The sequence below is a fragment of the Plectrocnemia conspersa genome, unplaced genomic scaffold, assembly GCF_051122295.1.
Source record: "Plectrocnemia conspersa isolate PC_06_02 unplaced genomic scaffold, ASM5112229v1 ptg000012l, whole genome shotgun sequence".
NCBI classification, from domain to species: Eukaryota; Metazoa; Arthropoda; class Insecta; order Trichoptera; family Polycentropodidae; genus Plectrocnemia; species Plectrocnemia conspersa.
In genome coordinates, this window is record NW_028277176.1 from 9,951,510 (window position 1) to 9,971,322 (window position 19,813).

General features: G+C 25.7%; 2 protein-coding genes across 2 annotated transcripts in view; one reads left to right on the forward strand and one right to left on the reverse strand.

Moving 5' to 3' along the window:
- LOC148228156 (popeye domain-containing protein 2-like) overlaps positions 1-17,400 on the reverse strand; it is a 73,308-nt gene extending 55,908 nt beyond the window's left edge. Inside the window, exon 1 of the mRNA XM_088199047.1 lies at positions 16,974-17,400. The gene's annotated coding sequence lies outside the window, so the exon portion shown is untranslated. The remainder of the gene's footprint in view (positions 1-16,973) is intronic.
- Positions 1-19,813, forward strand: part of LOC148228158 (larval cuticle protein 65Ag1-like) — a 100,477-nt gene that overhangs the window by 40,548 nt on the left and 40,116 nt on the right. The window lies entirely within an intron of this gene.

The window sequence follows — 19,813 nt, forward strand, 5'->3', positions numbered from 1 at the left end:
TTGTACACGCAAATGAACGGGTTGAATTTTAAAATTGTATTTTCTATTCGCGACCTCAATGCTAGTCTATAATGGGTTTCATTAAAGTTTTAGGAATGCAAGTAAATATAAATAGTAGTTGGCTCAATTAAGCTGTTTGAAAATAATAAATAAATTAGTTCAACTTTCCAAAGATAATGGAATGTTATCAGATAATGAAATTTATTTGTATTGTTGCAGTTGATATCATCAGTGTAATTTTGCAATGTGTTGTGGTATGAGGGGAAACGTTATACTAATTAAAATTGACATGCCATGTTTATGTTGCATGATATTCAATGAATAATTTACATACCGCTGTTTAACATATCTCATAATAAAAGTTTTATACTTGTTAAGCCAAAAATATAATGTAATTGAAATAAATTTTCCATATTTATGAATAAAATATTTTATTTAAAAACAATTTAAAAGTAACAATTATAGGTTAAATATGTATAAACTGTCTTTGAATTGAGATAATCTTTTATAGTTAGTAAGCATAATATTGTTTGATTTGTAAAAACAATCTGCTTAAATTTGGTCTAATAATCGATTATGACGTGTGGGAATAATAATATTGTATTTTATAAAATAACACAGATATGGTAATCTGTAAAGGTGTAAAGTGATACTCAGTTTTTTTTATTGCACTTATTTCATAACTTCATTTATATAATACATGATCTAGTAACGGTTTCTACAATTCGTATTATAAATTTCGTGCCAACCTTTTAGTTTTAAATTAGCATGGTTACATTTGTTGTTAGCTAGCATTCGCTTTTAATTTTCTTTGATATATTATTTTAATAATCTGTGATTTGTCCCAAATTAATTGTCTGTCTTATTTGTATATTATTTGTCACTCTTTATTTTTTGGTTCTAAACATATGTTTGGCTTTAGCATCAATTTTTAATGCTTTATACTACTGCTTATTTTTTAGATTCATACTATTTGAGCACAGGGGATATTTTTGCACATTAAGCAGCATTAAAAATAGTGGCTGAAAGCGAAAAAATGATTCTTAGGAACGTTTTTTACCATCATTATCTCACAAAAAAATGCTAACTACATTTAAATTAGTAAAATAATGTGAAACATTTCATAATTTTTAAACCGAAAATAATCTGCAAAAATTGAACGGAGTTTAAATGGGCCTTGTTATTCATTCTACAAATTTGTATATTATCATTGAAATTAGGAAAAATGTGGTTAATTTTTTTTAATCCTATAATGAAATTACATTGATAATTAATGGATAAACTACAATAGGAAAAAAAAGTAAAAAAGGTGATTTTTGGACTTGGTAGAACTTGTAAAAGTAACAGCAAAAGGAATATTTATTTCCTTGTCTGCACATTTATGTGATGAATGATCATTATTCAAATTACTGCTGTGATGTTTGTATATAAAAGTGGAGTAGATTTTTTCTGTTAGAACGTTTTTTTTCTATATTTTGTATATTGCCATTGTGATATTCACAGACTAGAATTATCAGTAGCGATGTTGTTAAAAAGTTTTAGGAATAAATAGACTCAAATAATACATGAAAGAACTTTACGTAAAGAGTTGCATTTATGTGCAGAATTATTTTGGGCTGAGCTGCTGAAAATTAAAAAAATTGAATGTACTTGTTAGGGTCATCAATTTTGCGTTCAGTTTTGGCTGTGTAAAATAATTTTGAATCCCTTGGGTGAAAATAAAAATCACATCTATAGTTTTTTTATTGGATCTATCATAGAATTTGCAGAATTATGTTTGGAAATTTTGTAGCACACCTAGTATTGCACAATAACCACAAATTTTTAAAAGCCAATATTAAAAAAAATATACATCTGCACCTAAATAAATGAATGCGACTCCACACAACATCAAGGATTTTCGGATTTTCAACTCCACCGTTTTATACAGATATCTAACTTTCTCTACATATAATATGTAATAAATTACATATGTATGTATATTTTTTTTAAACACTAGATTTTTCAGCGTCTATCTAACTGTAAAGTGACACTACTCGTCATTTAAAACCAATAATATATTTTCTCTAATGAACTTATTAAAAAAAATTGACTGTCTAGAATTATTGCTTATGAAACGGTTAACGAAAAATGTTACTATAAAAAAATTGTTGACGTTAAAATCAAGAATTAAGGATGACTTAGAAATATTTTTGAACTTTATATATTTAATTTCTAAGTATCCAATTTTCAATACATATCAAATGATACATAAATCATAAAATGTTTCTGTAGCGTCAAATGTTTACGAAATATTGACAAACTTCGATTTTTTCTAACGGCAGTTAAGATTGTCTTGAATGTACATATTGGCAGATTATTACATTATCATATTTCCATTTTCTGTTGGGTCAGACGTGTGCAAACATGCCGAGTTAATATTTGCTTATAAAATGTTGTAAATTAATATCGAGAAGCTTTGTTTTTTTTTACAATCGATTCCATATTACAACAAAAACATATTTTCATTGATGCGAATTTATGAATGAAATATTATATTTTTAATATTCACTATTCATACAAATAAAAAAATACGGTTCGGTAAATGTCTGTGAATTGTGCACGCGACGTTATCGTCGACAGCCAGGGCCTTAATTAGTTAACCACGGGGTTGAGACTGAAAACGCACACCCTCACTCATCGATTCAATTAGCAAATATCATTACCATCACGACACAGCGCCATTTTGTGACTTTCACTTCTGCTGACCTACGCTAGCGTAAAGAGTTAATTAATTAAATTAGCTACGGGGTGCAAAATAAACGACCGCTGGGTTGAGTGCTTTTAGCGAAAATGCGCTATGATGATTCTTAATTATAAATATATTAAAATGTATTTATAATATTATTATAATTACGATATTGGGCTACCAATATTGGGCATGATCTAAACATGCCTCCAAAAATAATAAGCATCGATAAAAATAAATATTAAATAATATTTATTTAATAATTGAGCTATAAACGTTAAAGCCAGATTGAGAGTTTTAAGAGTTGCGAATTCAATTCAAAATTTATCATTAAATTAGAAATGCTATATTTCATTACCCGTATTTCTATGTTGAATATGCCGCATTTAATACATATCGTTCAGTAGACCGTGTTATATAAGCATTTCGTTAGTACTAATGATTTTCACAGTGGCCATGAAACAATATCTAGATTTACTATCGCAGTAAACCATGAAATCTAACGTATTAGTTATTCATTTGACTAACAAATGTAAGTGATAAACTGACAGGAGAAACGCATTTAATTGCACTCATAACGTAAATGAGATTAGTTCAAAATTAATTTGGAATGCATTTTGCTATTTTATCAACTTCATGACTTCAAAATTGTGAACCACAATAGCAAAGAATTTTATTTGAATTTTGAGGCCATATACTACAATTTTTTTCTATCTACCAAATAGATGATCAAAGATATTAAATTACTCTAATGATCCAAAGATTTGGAAAATTGAAAATCTGCGTAAGCAAAGCTTTTAATAATCCTAATCTAAATCTAAATAATTGACAAAAGCTAACATTGATGGTTAAAAAAATATTGAGATGCTTCAATCATAACTGATAAAATTAATTTTATTTTTAAAATTAAAAACATAAATTTAATATATTTTTTAAATTACTCGTAGAATTTTTTGAGCTTAAAGCTTCAAATAATAAATTATTATTAAGAAAGTATACTTTTAACGATGATGAAAACTTTTTGGTTAAAAAGCTAATGCTACGTTTTTTTCATGCAATAAAAAAATTCTTAATATAAATATTCATTAATAACAAACAACTAATGAAAATTCAAAATAATGCAAAATTCAGGCAAATGATCAATTATTTATTTATATACCAAAATTTACTTTATATATATATATATATATGAATTTATTTATGTATATAAACCTAAAATTTATGTAATTAATTAAGGCGAGCGTCTCGATTCCTGGGATTCCAAAATGTGCAAAAAATACGAATCCCAAACAAAGTTAACGAATTAATACATAAATTTATATATTATGCTTGTACATATCATGCTCGTTAAAAGGGTCAGGAAAATTCAATAAATTGCAAAGGTTCAACGCGGCCGCCGAAGCTTTCGCTCGGAGCTTTTCGGTTAATATTAGCTTTGGTCGGTTACCTTTTGAGCTAGCGCTATCGCACCCCCTACATCTTAGACAGATAATCTTTATTCACCACATCGCGATATTTCCACGGACCGAATATAAATCTGCTTCTTTTTAATGGGATTTTCTGTTAGTCTCCTCGTATCTCTCACCTAGCATCCTTGGCCATCTTAGATTCGACCCACGTCCCGCTTGGCTTCTCTGTGGACTATTTTTCTCGATATGGGATTAATAAATGTGAGAAAGAGAAAGAGAGGAGCTAGATTTGTTTCACGCTGCACTTGTATAATAATGAAATATTTATAATACACAAATAAATATTTGCTTTTATTATAATAATATAATAATATAATAATTACCTCGCCCCTAAATATTAAAATTTACGAAACAGTATTCAATGTAGCACGCAACAAATTAGGTCACTGTAAACAGGTATACGAAGCAGTATAAATCTGACTCGAAGTTGTAAAACGATTTTCTAAGCGGAAGCTACACGTAACAAATATATTATTGCAATTTTGAATTTCATATAAATCTTCTTTATTGTATTATTTCTTAGTCGCTGGCAATACTTGATTTTCTAAAATTTATTACTCTGCTGTAAACTCTCTAAATTTTATTTACAGCCAAGTCGGTTGAACTTTATACATAACTTTATGATTAATTTCTTAGATGAGTTAGCATTTTTCAACTTTTAATATTCAAAATATGACATAATGAGTATCTCAATTTAGAACACAAATCTCGCCTCGCTAACACCTCGCGAAAGAGTAATGTATATTTTACTTTTTAAGAATCAAATGCGATATATAAATAATCAGATATTTAAAGTCTATGCTACAATATTTATAAAGCGAGTCATCATTCTGTAGGCAAATTTTTATATGAAGTTTTGACTATTATTTGGTTAAAATATTCTGAACATTTTCAACAAAATATGTTCTTCAATATATTTCATGTTGTGCAGAAAAAAAAATAATTTACCCTATTTAAGAAATGTTATTAAAATGACAAGCTTTAGTGTCTCACAGTTTAAAATGTCTTTAGTTGTGGGTTCTAGAAATAGATAACATTTTATCTGTTCTTTCCATATTCGTAAATCATCTATGACTCGTATCGTATAAATGGGAAAATTTTGCACGAATGAAAAAATATAAATAAAAAAGTGGAAAAAACATATTTAATGCTCCTTTATTTTTTTTATTGATAAATTTTAATTAAATTTATTTTAACATTAAAATATACAAACAATATGAAACACAAAAAATTATGGCACTACAAATAACAATATTTTTTGAAACAAATTTGGCTAAAGAATAGTTTTATACATATTCTAGTTATATAATATTATATTCTATATATTATACTATTTGTTTTTCTATTAATAAAAAAAATTACCAAAAGGCAACCTATTTCATAAAAAAAAATATTATCAAGATAATGGATCTTTTTAACTAAAAAATATTTAAGGCAGATAGTTGATTTTTACATTAAAAAACTTATTTCGTATTATTATAATTACCAATAAAATTCATTACCATAAGTTAGTATCATAAAATTAAAGATATTAAGTTTAAAAGTTAAGGTTTGCCATTGTCCGAATTCTATTTTTTTCATTCAATCAAGAGATTTTCAATATGTCTAAAAAAAAGAGTGAAAATTGGTCGTGACTTACAATACCTATCAGAGGTTTCTAAGGGTTAAAATTCACTCGTTGCCATTACTTACATTATGACTTAAGTCTGGGTTTCAGTTAATCATAACTTGATCTTTGACCAAAAACGATGAAACATTATAATTTCAATATCATAGAAGTCTCTTACCTGCTCCTCTTAAAACAGTTTATAAGAAACAGTCTCAAAAGTATTTAATTTATTTAATATTTTTAGGATTTACTTTAGAACCTTAAAAATAATCTTTTTATCTTGATTAGTAATACTGAAGTTTCAAATTTTTTGAAATACTAGGAATCGAGACAAGTTCAGTTAAATCATAGTGAAAAATATCTACACCCATCCTCCGATTTACGCGGTAGTTTTTTTACGCGATTAAGAAAAAAACATATGTTTTTAGATATGGCCAGAAGTGATTACAAAAGATATTGTTGTTACATCCAGAAATAGTTTGTCAATATTATTGGGAGAAGAAGGGCTTAATGATAGTAAAGAATTGTTTACTGATGATGTAATAAGCGAAGATAAATTAGTTAGGCATATTTTAATATCTGAATAAGATCATGAAATAAAATCGAATCCCGTAGTGAATCTGTCAAACCATCGTTATTTATTATAGTATATTTATATTGTCGCAACACAAAATCCATGATTCTTGATTCAAACGTAATTTAAGTAAGTCTGTTGCGTATTTTATTTTTTAACACTCAGCACACTTTTTTGTAGCATCAAACCTTAAAATTTGGTATGCGTTGAAAAAAAAATGTAACATCTATCTGAAAGCGTTTGCCAAGAAAGGATATTACAATGTTGTTGGGACTGAGGTTTAGTATAGTATGCCATGTCACGCGGAACCTAGCAGAAACTAAGTAAAAAGTCACAAATCATCCTTCGTAGGTACAAGTGTTTTTTTATATGGGTTAAAAAATGTCTATTGTATGAAATATATATTAAAAAAAAAAAAATTAAAATTCCAGTAAAATTAAGATTCTTTGACATAAATTTTTCGAGTCTGGGCTTCATTCTTGTATTTTGTAATATTTGAATAAAAAATTATAAAAGTATGGCAAATGTTAATTTATGTCCTAAATTCCACATCAGAGTTTATTTCTCATGTATTCTTAAGATTACATTTCTAATTGTAAATTACATTTTTATGAATCACCAATTCCCTACTGGGTCTTCTACGTCTGAATTATTCAAGAAATATATTTTGTCACGTGCCGCCGTTGACTTTTACGCACTCGAGTTATGCCGGTGCGTCGTTCACGCCACGAGTGTGATGTCTGATAATAATACATTATATAAAAATAATATTTATGGCAATGCGCAAACATCAGGGGCGGCGTACGTGGGTGTTCATACTACATGCAGTATATAACAATATATCTTTGTGGATGTTCGCTGAAAACGAAGGACGTTTCGGTAAGTGCCAAATCTTGTAAATAATGCGAATAAAATAGCAAAGGCCAGTGCAAATGCCGAAAGTTGTTCGCGTTCGCGGAAAAACGAAATGTGGCATGGATGCAAGGACGGCGGGCGGCGCTCCTTGCCAAATGGTTTTACGGTCCACAAATGTCACGGGCAATTAATTCTGTGTGTACGTAGGGTACAGTTTAATTTCAATCTCTGCGCGATATTATACATTTCATATTTACTGGGGATGCTTTCATAAGTGCATTTACTATGCTAGTGGTTAAAACCGCAGATTGTCGTCCATTGTGATATAATTGGTAATTTCCATTCTGAGATGCAGCCTACAATATAATGCACGTACACATTCTGTGTTGGAGTAACCTCAATAATGTTGCTCGTGTTTTGTCTGCATATTGTTAGTTAGTTTCACATATGCATATCAGAATTTAACCTGAACTATATTCACTTAATTTTGGAGGAGATCGTCGTAAAATCAAATTAAAAAATTAGGGCTTTCAAGTAGATTTTAAAATAATCAATGGAAATAGTGGTGTTTAGTATAAATAATTTAAACTAATTTCTATGTATAATAATACATTTTTCTGTTAATAAACTCTTTTTTTGTGGTCATTGAACATGACAATAAATCTTAATTTTTAATTACAAAGTAAATAGCTGAGTGAAATCATAACTCTTTGATAAATAATAATGTGACAATGTGTTTTTACATTATGGAAAGTATATTCAACATTCGATATTTTTTGTAAAAAGTAAATTATTAAGCTGTTATCTAGATTATAAATTTAAAAGTCATTAAAATTTTCCTTAATTTTGCAGTGTCATTGAAAAAAATGTTCTTCTCATTAACTTACATAACTTACATAGCTTAATGATTAAAATGTATCGAAAAATAGGTATTTATTTTATTTTAAAATAATACTTTTATAACTTAGCCAAAAACTAATTCTTAAATTTGTAAAGTGGCGATAATAGCCACTTTGCAATAAATATTATTAATATATTCTCTTCGATGAGATTTTTACAGATCAATATTTTGATCTTGTATATTATTTATAATTTTGAAGATCATATTTATTATTAGAAATTTTTTTTTTTTATATTTTATGTAATTTTGATATCATGCGTTATAAAAGAAAACTATATTTAATTATATCTATATTTATAATAAGAAAAATAAAATGCCCATATTATTATTGGTATTTCTGTATTTATATCATAAAGTCACTTTTACTTTAAATATATAGAATAATAATTACGAATATTTGATTTGGTGATAATAAATTATCAAAAAAAAGTAATTTTATTATATGTAGAAAATAATTTAAATGAATAAAAAACTATTAAAATTAAATAATTTAATTTGGACAGTAAAAATGTATATAGAAAAACATAAAATATATTTATTTTAAAATTAAAGAAATTTAAGAAATAAGTTTTCATTATTATTTGTTTGCATCTTAAACGGTCATATAAAAGAATTCTAAATTCATATATAAAGATGGTTAAAAAAAATATATGCAATTTAATTTAACTTATTTTAAACCGTATATAATTATGTTTTAAAAAATGATTTTTTTTATCCAAATTATTTTATTACAGGCATAAATAATTTTACGTGAAACATCATGTTTTTCATGTTTAATTAAAAAAAATATTTTCTGAATTAATGTGGCTTATTTATGAGACTTATCATAACATTTAATAATAAAATCTATTTAAGCTAAAATATATAAGTTAAACACTCACAATAAATAACTAATCTACAAATCCACAAAAATTGGTTTCTTATGCTTTTCTGACTTATTATTATTAAATTAATTAATAATAATCAACTCAACTGAACCTTTAAATCCCAAACATGTTACAAATTAAAATTTTACTTCAAGGCTTTTGTAATTTAAAAAAATACCGTTTTTTACATTTTCTATGAAAATAAATTAAAGAATTAAAAATAACTTTTACATTAAGTATATTATTAAAAAAAGTAAAATTAAGTTAAATTATTTTCAACACTAAATAATAAATTTTGTGAAGGTTTTCTGAAATTAAATAGTTTCTAGTGTGTAAATCTTTGTTACCTAATGTTAGAGTATGGAAATCTGTACCTTTTGCCATATATTAGTATTAAGATATAGGGAAAATGTGAATTAATTAACGTGCAATCGTTTTCAATGAATTTAAATGCAATAATATTTACATAGAAAGCTCTTTTTTGCGTACTTTTTATTTGGATCAAGTTTTTTATTGGTAATGAAAAAGAATTACATGAGATTTTATTTTATTTCGTTGCGGAAACATTTCGTTTCCTATTGTTTTTTTTAACGAAATTTCTATAAATAATTGACTTGATTTTTCTAGATATATTGAAATTACACTAGGAATTTGTTTCTTAAAATAAATGGAAATGCAAAGGTTGTTTACCAAAAATATATACAATAGCAAATAACAGATTAAATACGATCTTATTTCCCACTTGATAGACTTTATTTTAATGTATGTATTTTAAAAGACATAAAATAAAATAATATATATGTAAAAATAAGTAAAATTATGATACATTTAAAATATTGATCAAGCGATTTTTGAGAAAAATAGGAAATATGTATAATGTGAGTCTCTACTAATAATTATTTCACTATTATATTATATATTTATACTATATTTTAAATCTTAGCAATAATTAGGGCTTTATTGGTAACTAAGCAAGAATTATTTATATTTTTTTATGTTAAATAACAGTTTTAATAATTAGATAAATGTGAAATTTTTACGGCTCAAAGCTTTTAAGGAAAAATAGGGAATGTCGATTTGTCTCGTTAAAGAAATGGATAGAATGCAACTATTTTTTTAAATATTATTCTTAGTATTTTTCATTTAACGATTGTTTATTTTTAAATATTTTGTATTTAATATGATTTTAAATCTGACGATTTCGGGAGTCAACATTTTATTTTTAAATATATGTAAAATAACACTTTAAGTAATTTTACATATACATATTTTCTTACATACAGAGGTTTCGCGAGTAAAAAAATTGAGTTAAGCATTTCTATTTTTGTTCGGAAAACACTTGGATATAAATTATTTTTGGATATACGGAACATCTTTAGGGACATGAAACATTTTTTACATCCAAAAAAGGTTGTCACGTGGCAAGTGCTCCAAGGACTGTCAATTTGAAAAATAATGAAATGCAGGAAAATATAAATTCCTTGTTTTTAAAAAGTAGACTTACATTGGTGATATAATATTATTATGTTCATTGTCGATTTCTATGATTTATTTAAATGAAAAGCGTATTTATATTGTATTGAATAGTGTTGTCCTGAATATCTAATTAATTAGGATATTTGCGTTTTATCAAAAAAAAAAAAAATTTATGTTATTATTATTTGATACTATTTTTAATTTACTTGAAATGTGATTAATTTTATTTTCCGTTTAGTTAATTTTAGATTAAAACAACATAATAAAAATAATACTGTAATGCTACATGCTATATCATTGTTTGTTCTAGAATATGTTTATTAAAATAATCCTAAAAATGACCAGAAAATTTACTATCTTAATTTATATTTTTAATTAACGTAAAATATAGCTAATTTTAAATTACGTTTATTTAATACCAATTTTTGCTATCGCTTTCGTAAATTTTACAGAAAAACTATTATAAAAATTATTGTCATGCTACAATCTTATCATTTTTTAACAAATTTATGCTCAATTATTATTTAAATGAATTTTTGATAATAATATATGTTCATTAAAACATCTTAGTAAATTGTTTTTTAAATTACTAGACCCAAAAAAAAATATTTATTTAATAAAATATGATTTACATACATGATATTTTTAAAAATATGGATCCCATATATTCGTATTTTATATAAATTAATTGAATTAAGAATACTGTATTAAAATATTCTAATAATTTATTAGTAGTAAAAATAAAAGTTGTGACCTCATTTACGAGAACAAACTCCCATTTGTGGCTTAACTCCCTAATGGTAATCCTGACTAGACCACAGCATTAACGGGTGAATTTGTCATTGTTGAAACAAGATGGGTAGCCGACATTTAAAATATATTACTTTTATATTGTAAACGAAAATATAAAACACATTGCAATTAACTATAATTTGTCAATAGTATCAATTACATTTTTTAGTTTTTATTTCCAATAATTTCTATATTAACAGAAGTGGATATAAGCAATTTTATAAATAGTCTTCGTACGGTTAACAATAACTTTCATTCCATTTTCAAACTTTTATGAAAGTTAGTTATAATCGTGAACTCGGGTAATTTTCATGCAAGAAAAATAGAAAAACCATTCAATGGAGAAACGAAAAAGTTTTATTTGAAAAGTGTGCTCTACCGGTCTTCAAAATCGATCGGTTAATAATACAAATGGATACGAATGAACTGGAACGATTAGAAAGTACACACAAAAACTTTTATAAATAAAATAGCGAAACAAAGCACAGTTCGATTTGATTTCACGGAGTGCACTTAAACCGATGATGATAATTATTCAATTACGAAGGTTCACTAATAAATATCGTTAACGATGCTCGAACTTGATAATTACTTTTCGCAAGGCAATCCCTTGAGTGCGTATGACGTGTTTGATGAAAATAAATCATGCAATCACGAACGAGGGAAGAATCTTATTATTCGATAGCTTTATCCGGTAAAAACCTTGACCCAAAAACGCCAGTTTTTATAAAACGAAACGAGGGTTCGGAAGATGTGGTTAAGGCGGTATAATGTTACTAATCACCAGTTAAGGTGCAATAACGATGTATAATGATATCTTTATATGTTTTTTGCTCAATAGACAAAACTACCCACTAATAAAAATCTGTCACATATTAGATAATAAATAATTAATTTAATTCAGACATATATTACATCTCATATAAGTATATCAGATACATAGGAGTTCTTTCAGCGTACGATATGATGTGTGAAATCAGACCCCTCCATGTATATAAATATAAATACTCATCAAGACACATTACAGGTTAAAAAATATAAATAAATTAAATTATATTATTATTGCTTCTCCACGTTACAATAAAATTATTAGATAAAATACTCTCTCTTTTGTAACGTAACTATAGTTGTAACACTAGCTATGCTATGCATGTTTACCTCAACTCTAGTCTCTCTTTACCTTCAAGACTTTTTAAACCAACTTTCACGGAAATGGTTGCCTCTTCCTGTGCTTTGTTAGCGTTAAGTGTTGTTTGAGATGTATTACCATGAAGTTAAAATCTATACGTGTACATATCACAGAAAAAAGTATTTTCCTTTCTATTTTCAGCGACTCACCCTTATCATTTACACATTTAGGTTAAGTGTATTACATATTTACAATTATGCGCGTATACATTCTCATTGAAACGAATGAATATCACAAATAGCGCGGACACAATCCAGTGAATAACTCTTAACGACCACTCACCACCATCCGCTTTATATTATCAACCCGTCACCCGAGGAAGTGATAACAATAAAGAACGGTCACTTTGCCACGGTGACATATTATGATGGATATAATTATGGCACGGTTAGCGCGAGCCGCGCTTTTAATCGTCGTCGTTTATGGGTTTACTCTATTTTGTCCATGATGTTGTTTAACATTAACCATCTATGTGTACATGTTAAAGGGAAGGGTTTAACCTTTTGTGATCTGAGTCATAAAGAGCGCTGCAGATAAAGGGCGATACAATAAAAAGTAAACTTAATTTTATTTTATTTTAAATAAATTATATTTGTATAAAAATATGCTTAAATTAAAACGGGTATATTTGCTTACATATAAGGTAAAAAAAATAGAGTACCCGTAAGTTTTTCCAACTCTCATTAGTATTTTTTCAATAAGAATTCATTTTTGAAAATTGCAATTCATTAAAAATATTTCTGTCTGAAATTCGTAATAAAACAGATTATTTTTGTATAGTTCAGTTACATATATTTAATTTATGTATTGTGAGCTTGAGAATATATTAATAGATAAAGTGAAAAATATATATATAAATATATATATATATATATATATATATATATATATATATATATATATATATATATATATATATATATATATATATATATATATATATATATATATATATATATATATATATATATATGTATATATATATATAATAATTAGATACAATTTTCAATCTTTTTTTACAAAATTCTCTAGCAGCAATTAGTTGTTTGCTAGCACATATAGTTGTGTTTATGAAAATTGACTAAAGATGGTACAAATATTTGTATTTATAGTTTATTTATTTTAGTTAAAACTATATTTATAAGCTCATTAATTTTATATTGTACATGACTATTCTATTAAATTTAAATCTTAATTTAAACTCAAATATAAATGACAAGACGACTATAAAATACTGTGTGCACAAAGGTGAATACATAAATATTTTTATATTATTTAGTTGTATCAAATATTAAAAAGTTTAGCTACTTGAACTTATAGAGAATATATTGTTTGTATTTAATAAAAAAAAAATACATTTGCACAAATTTTTTTTTTTTACATTTTTTTTGTGTGTACTGAGTTTTTTTTAAAAATAGTTTTGTAGTACTTAATAATTTAATTTAAATAAGTAGACTACACATATTAATTGATACTAAACATTTTAATTATTCGAGTAAATTCGTTGATTTTCATATGAAATACAATTAATTGTTTCATACTAAAAAAATAACATTTGGGAATGTATGATATAAAATATATCAAAATAATGGTGTAGAATATATATTTTGCATATTTAGTTCTACAACGCTTAAATTTCAATTTATAATCAATATATACTTCAAAGTACATAATTCTATTAAACAATAACTTTTTGCACCCATAAATTATCATTTTCACATATTTTTTATGTTTAGTTACTTTTATTTTAATTCAAATATTAACAATTTATTTATCGTAATAAAATTATAATTCAGAATTTCACTACAATTTTCATAATAGAATCTACTATTTATCTTACTTAAAAAGATGAATTTTACAATTTTTTATTACTTCCACAATATAATTTATATATAACATAAACAATAATGATTCTTTGTAGTACTCCATTTTATACCTTAATTTTAATGAAGTAATATATTATATTAAAAAATAGTCTTTAAACTATTTTATTACTTGGTACTTAGTTTTTTATTTTAATTTAATTTATTATCCAATTTTAAAAGTTTATTTATTTTTTATTAATATCACTGCATAAAACGCTTTATTATTGCATAATAAATTGAGTAAATGTATTGAATTTTGTAAAGTAACTACCACAAGCAATCTTTCAGATAGCTAAAAATGCTTTATAAAATAAAACATGTACTGTCGTGCAATATAATACCAAAATATTTTTTTTGGTAATATATAATAATTGCTTTTTAAAGTAATTTAAAGGTAAGATTTGCGCACTGAAAATAATGTAGGTAATAACGAATCTATTTTTTTGCTTTAAATTTATTAAAATTTACTAATAAATACATATGCAATACTTAATAAAATACATTTATGTTACATAACAAATATATATCTTTTAAAAATGTATACTGGAAAAAATGCTAAAATTTAGTTAACTATTATTTTACAAAAAACTACATAACAACAACAGAAATTAAAGTGGCTTAAAATATTAGATAATATCTTACCTTATTTTAGATTCAGTTGTGGATTTATAAAATTAATAGTTTTTTATTTTATTTTATACCAAATAGATGTATGTACATATATATATAATATAGTACATTTTTCCTAGCATGTGCTTCTTTCCTGACTTACATGTTTATATGCATTATTTTTGTACGCATAGAATTAAAATTTATTATTTTTTTTGCTTTATATATTCAAAACCATTTTTTTAATTTATCCATTTTTCATCTATATTTCGTGTCTAATTATATAAAAAATATTTACATAATAAATTTTGATTTATTTTTCCCCCAAAATTTAAAAAAATCATATGTTTAAATTAAATTAAAGGCTCATGTCAATATATTAATTAGTTTTATAAGACATATTTCAACATTTATAAGGCTCATGGGAGGTTATAATTTTTTTGTACTATTAAAGTATTTAAAATCAGTGTATAATACATATTTTATGACTAAAAATGTATATTATAATTTAAGCAAATAAATATAAATCTTATGTGTGAGATATGTTACCATGTTGTTGAAATCACGCATTAAGAGTACAAAAGAATAATGCTATGCTAAAAATATTTTATATTTCTTAATCATCTAAATTTAATAATTTATTAGTACACAGACTTAACATTTTAACCGGATTTAAATGGATGGATAGCATACCATCAAGAAAATCGCCAGTATGCATTAAATGTATCATGAATCGTTGCGCCTTGTAGCGTTGTTATTTTACACATTTTACAAGCAAAAAATACTTAAATTTATTGTATAGAATTTATGGCATGAATATGTGCTCACCACATATTAGTGCAAAAAGGCGTGCAAATAATCATTCGCGGTGAAAGGGTTATATATAGTAGAGAACAATAATGCATTTTAAGCACATCGATAAATATATCAAAATGTGCTTTGAAATGGCTCTAAGATAAGTTTTAAAAATATTTTAAAAGCCCAATAAATAAATTCGCCCTTACTTTTTTGTTACTTTATACCCACAATGCGACACACATCTATCAAAAAGTCAATTGGGCGTAACACTTGATACGCTTTAATAAAATATTGATAAAGGCAAAATTTGTAATGATTTGTTTACTTAATTTTCGAAAACTTTTACAAATAATGATGTATATCAATTTTAAAAATCTTTCACTACTGCGAGACTTTATTAGTGATCGCAAGTATCTGTGAAATTAGAAAAAAAATTATTTTGATTAATTATGAATCAAAGTAGATGAATAACATATTATCTTATCTATTAGCTATAAATTAGCAAAACTATTATCATTTACGTTTTTCACGTGCAGAGCTTTTGAATTTTCAGGTAACGTTTTGCGTCGTTCGTTAAAGGCGTGTAAGTAAAACGAATCTGATTTTTCTTGTTTGTTAGTTTTCACCAAATTGCCAATAGAGCTAACTATACATTTTCTTTACAAGGACAAGAAATCGTTATGATCTTGTCTTGTTCTATGCTTTTTCAATGGGTATAATTTTAGTAATTCAATCCACGTATACTTTTTTACGTTTCACACAGTAATTCGTATGCAGAGCTTTTGATTTTTGCGTACTTTTCTAGCTTTGCGCATTTTAGTGTCGAACGCTTGAGAAATTTTCTATTTGTTGGTTTCATTTTAATTTCTTGTTTGAAACTATAAACTACAATATACGATTAGCATAATCTAAAAAATGCTATACATTAAACACGTAGCTCGTTCCACACGATTCCCGTAAATACAACCGAAAAGCAAATGTCAAAGGTCGTGGTGCTTACGGGGTACGGTGTACGTAGTAGGTACGTGTAAGGCATCAACAGTTGGAACTGTTCCTTTGTGGTCAGATCCTGGAAATGATTTCGTCCCTATAGGCGAGAGGTGAAGGGGTGCGGCGGGGGTGGTGGGCGTTTCTCAGTCTGCAGAGAGATGCCCCTAAAAGGGCGATGCCCAGGACGAGCAGCGTTACCTAACCTATTCAGGTGAAAACAAAGGACAATGAAAAAGTGGTTCGCCGTCTAACCTGTCAGGCAGCGTGGTCAATATTTGTGACCGGCTCGCTTCGCTCCTTCTCCCTGTCCCTCTCCTCGAAAATCCTCCCTTCGGACACCATCGCTCAGGTCGCGGACAAAACCAGGTTCGCCCAGCATCTGCTGCATGGACGTGAATATTTTATGTTTACATATGCGCACGGATGCTGTGGACCACTCGTATGAGTGCACATACCGAACGGACACTGTAAACACTCTTGCACCACTTGTGATAATATGATTTGAAATAAAATAAAAATCAACTGAAAATGCGTTCACAATCACATTGCGATTACGAAGACATTTTGCGTTGGTTGGTGCGGTGGGATCGTTCGCGGTTTCAAGGATGATCGTTTTTTGTGAAGGGTACGTCAGGAACCCCGTCAGACGCCCGAACCGCGAGGCGTCCGGGCGCGCACTGCCGTCCCTCTGCTCGCACAGCCTTCACCGGATTTTCCTAGAATAACACACACACATCAAGCTCACAGGGGAAACTTGGGAGATTTGATTCTAGGGGAAACGGTGGACTTTGAATATCTTTGCTTCTGACTTGACAGCGATTAACTATTAACTACTATTCTATTTTTGTACTCTATGTGTGGACATTTTTTTTGTAATGGAATGAAATTCAAAAACTATAATATAAAATAATAAGTACTTCACTGTAACATAATTCAAAGCTTAGTTTTGGCCACTGACACTTTTTTATTCATAATTTAAATGTCATAAATTTATTATCATTGACTCATAAAAACATTTTCAATACCTCATAGATTACAAAAATTAGATGTTACATAAAAAACACGCATCTTTTAAGAAAGTATACCGCACTACTAATTCTGCAAAAAACTACATAACAGTTATAAAAGTGGGTTAAAATATTTTTTTCTCACCCTTTTTTAGATAAAGATTTGTATTTTTAATGAATTTTCTGCTAGAAACGATTTGTATTATTTCATACTGAATGATCGTTATTATGATTAATAATATTTTAGTAACAATATATTTGATTTACTGTCTTAGATAGATTTTTATTTGTATGTAAATTTTTTTTTTTATTATGACATAATAAATAATATGCTATAATTTAAAAACATAAACTATATTTATTTTTTGTGCACAGATCTATTTACTTAGTAATTTTTAGAAAGGCAATTCTAACAATTATGTCATTAATTATAATATTTATAATTAAAAGTATATCTTGACATATAAATAATGCATATTATCTTAAATTTCTTACGCATTATTGCATTTAATTTCGTATTAAATAATATGCATTACTCTTAAAAATACATATCCATAAATAATAAAAAGAAATTAAATTATGTCATATACTGTATTATTTTTAATCATAAGGAGAAATGGAAAAATAATAATTTAAATTATTAAAAATATAGTTATAGATTTAATGAAAAAAAATAGTACTTTAAAAATTATTTTAAATTATCAAATAATTGTACATATAAATAAAGAATATTATTATTAATATAAAAAAATAAACTTTATTATAAAAATAGGTATAAAAAATTATATTCAGTCATAAAATATTATATATTTTTATATTTTAATTAAGCAAAATTGTGAATTTTACTGTCTTTTAAATAACTTTAAAACTACTGTTCAACTATCAAATAACTGTATATATAAATAATATTATTATTATTATCAAAAAATTTAATAAATAATAATGTAAAAAAAATATTATTAAAATATTATAAAAAACGTGTATTTTTAAATTGTAATTTGGCAAAAGTTAAAATTTTACTGTTTGTTTAAAAAAATGTAAGTCATCTTTAAAACTACTGGTAAATAAAAGTTATTGTACAAATAATTAATTATAATAATATGAAAAATGCAACTTTATTATATGTGTATAAAAATAATAATAATTAAAAAATGTTTTATTTTAAATTTTGCTCAAGTAAAAGTGTGAAATTACCAACAATAATATATTTAGATATAAAAACCAAATATCTTAAAAATAGAAGTAAATTAGCGAGAAACTATTAGCATTTAGAAAATATAATTTAAAAAAAGATAATGTAATAAAAAAAATTGTGTTGAAATGTTTTTTAATGTAAATTATTTATAAATGTATGTATTTACTATTTGTATAATATTAATAATTTAAATTTGTATTGGTTCTAGTATGTAGATATTAAAAAAAACATAAGAACTATAACAATAATAAATTATTAAAAAATAATCTCATATGCCATAAAATTTATAAAAAAAACTGCTTCTTTGCCTAATATTTTTGTCAAATAGCTCATTTGTAAAATATGTAGTTTGACACTTACATATGTATATTTCATTCAACACGCGCCTTTTAAACTAATGTTAAGTGCTTATTTTACGTAAAAAGGCAATCGAATTTGATTTCTATATTTTTTAATAAGTGCGGATATTTTATTTTATCCTTTTATTATATTAAATTGACGTCTTACAGTGAAAAACTTTCGCTAGAAGTCGCATGCGAGATATTTACGATAAAATAGAGAAAGCCATATTAAAGTTTTACAATATCTGTTTACATAATTATTAACATAGCTACAGAAAAAAACAGCTGTGCATTATATTCATATACATAAAAATATTGCATTTATTTATTATATTATTTTACTATATTTTTTGAGAGCATTTGAAGTTTTGGACTCAATATTGCTTTTATTAGCAATTTTAATAACCACAATTATAAATATGCAGCTGTCATATTGGAAAATTATAATAATAGTTTTTGATAGTTAAATAATAAATAGATACAGAGACAAATTGTTATGTGGCTAACTGATTATGTTTAATTAATATAACAAGTTCAAAAATTAAAGTA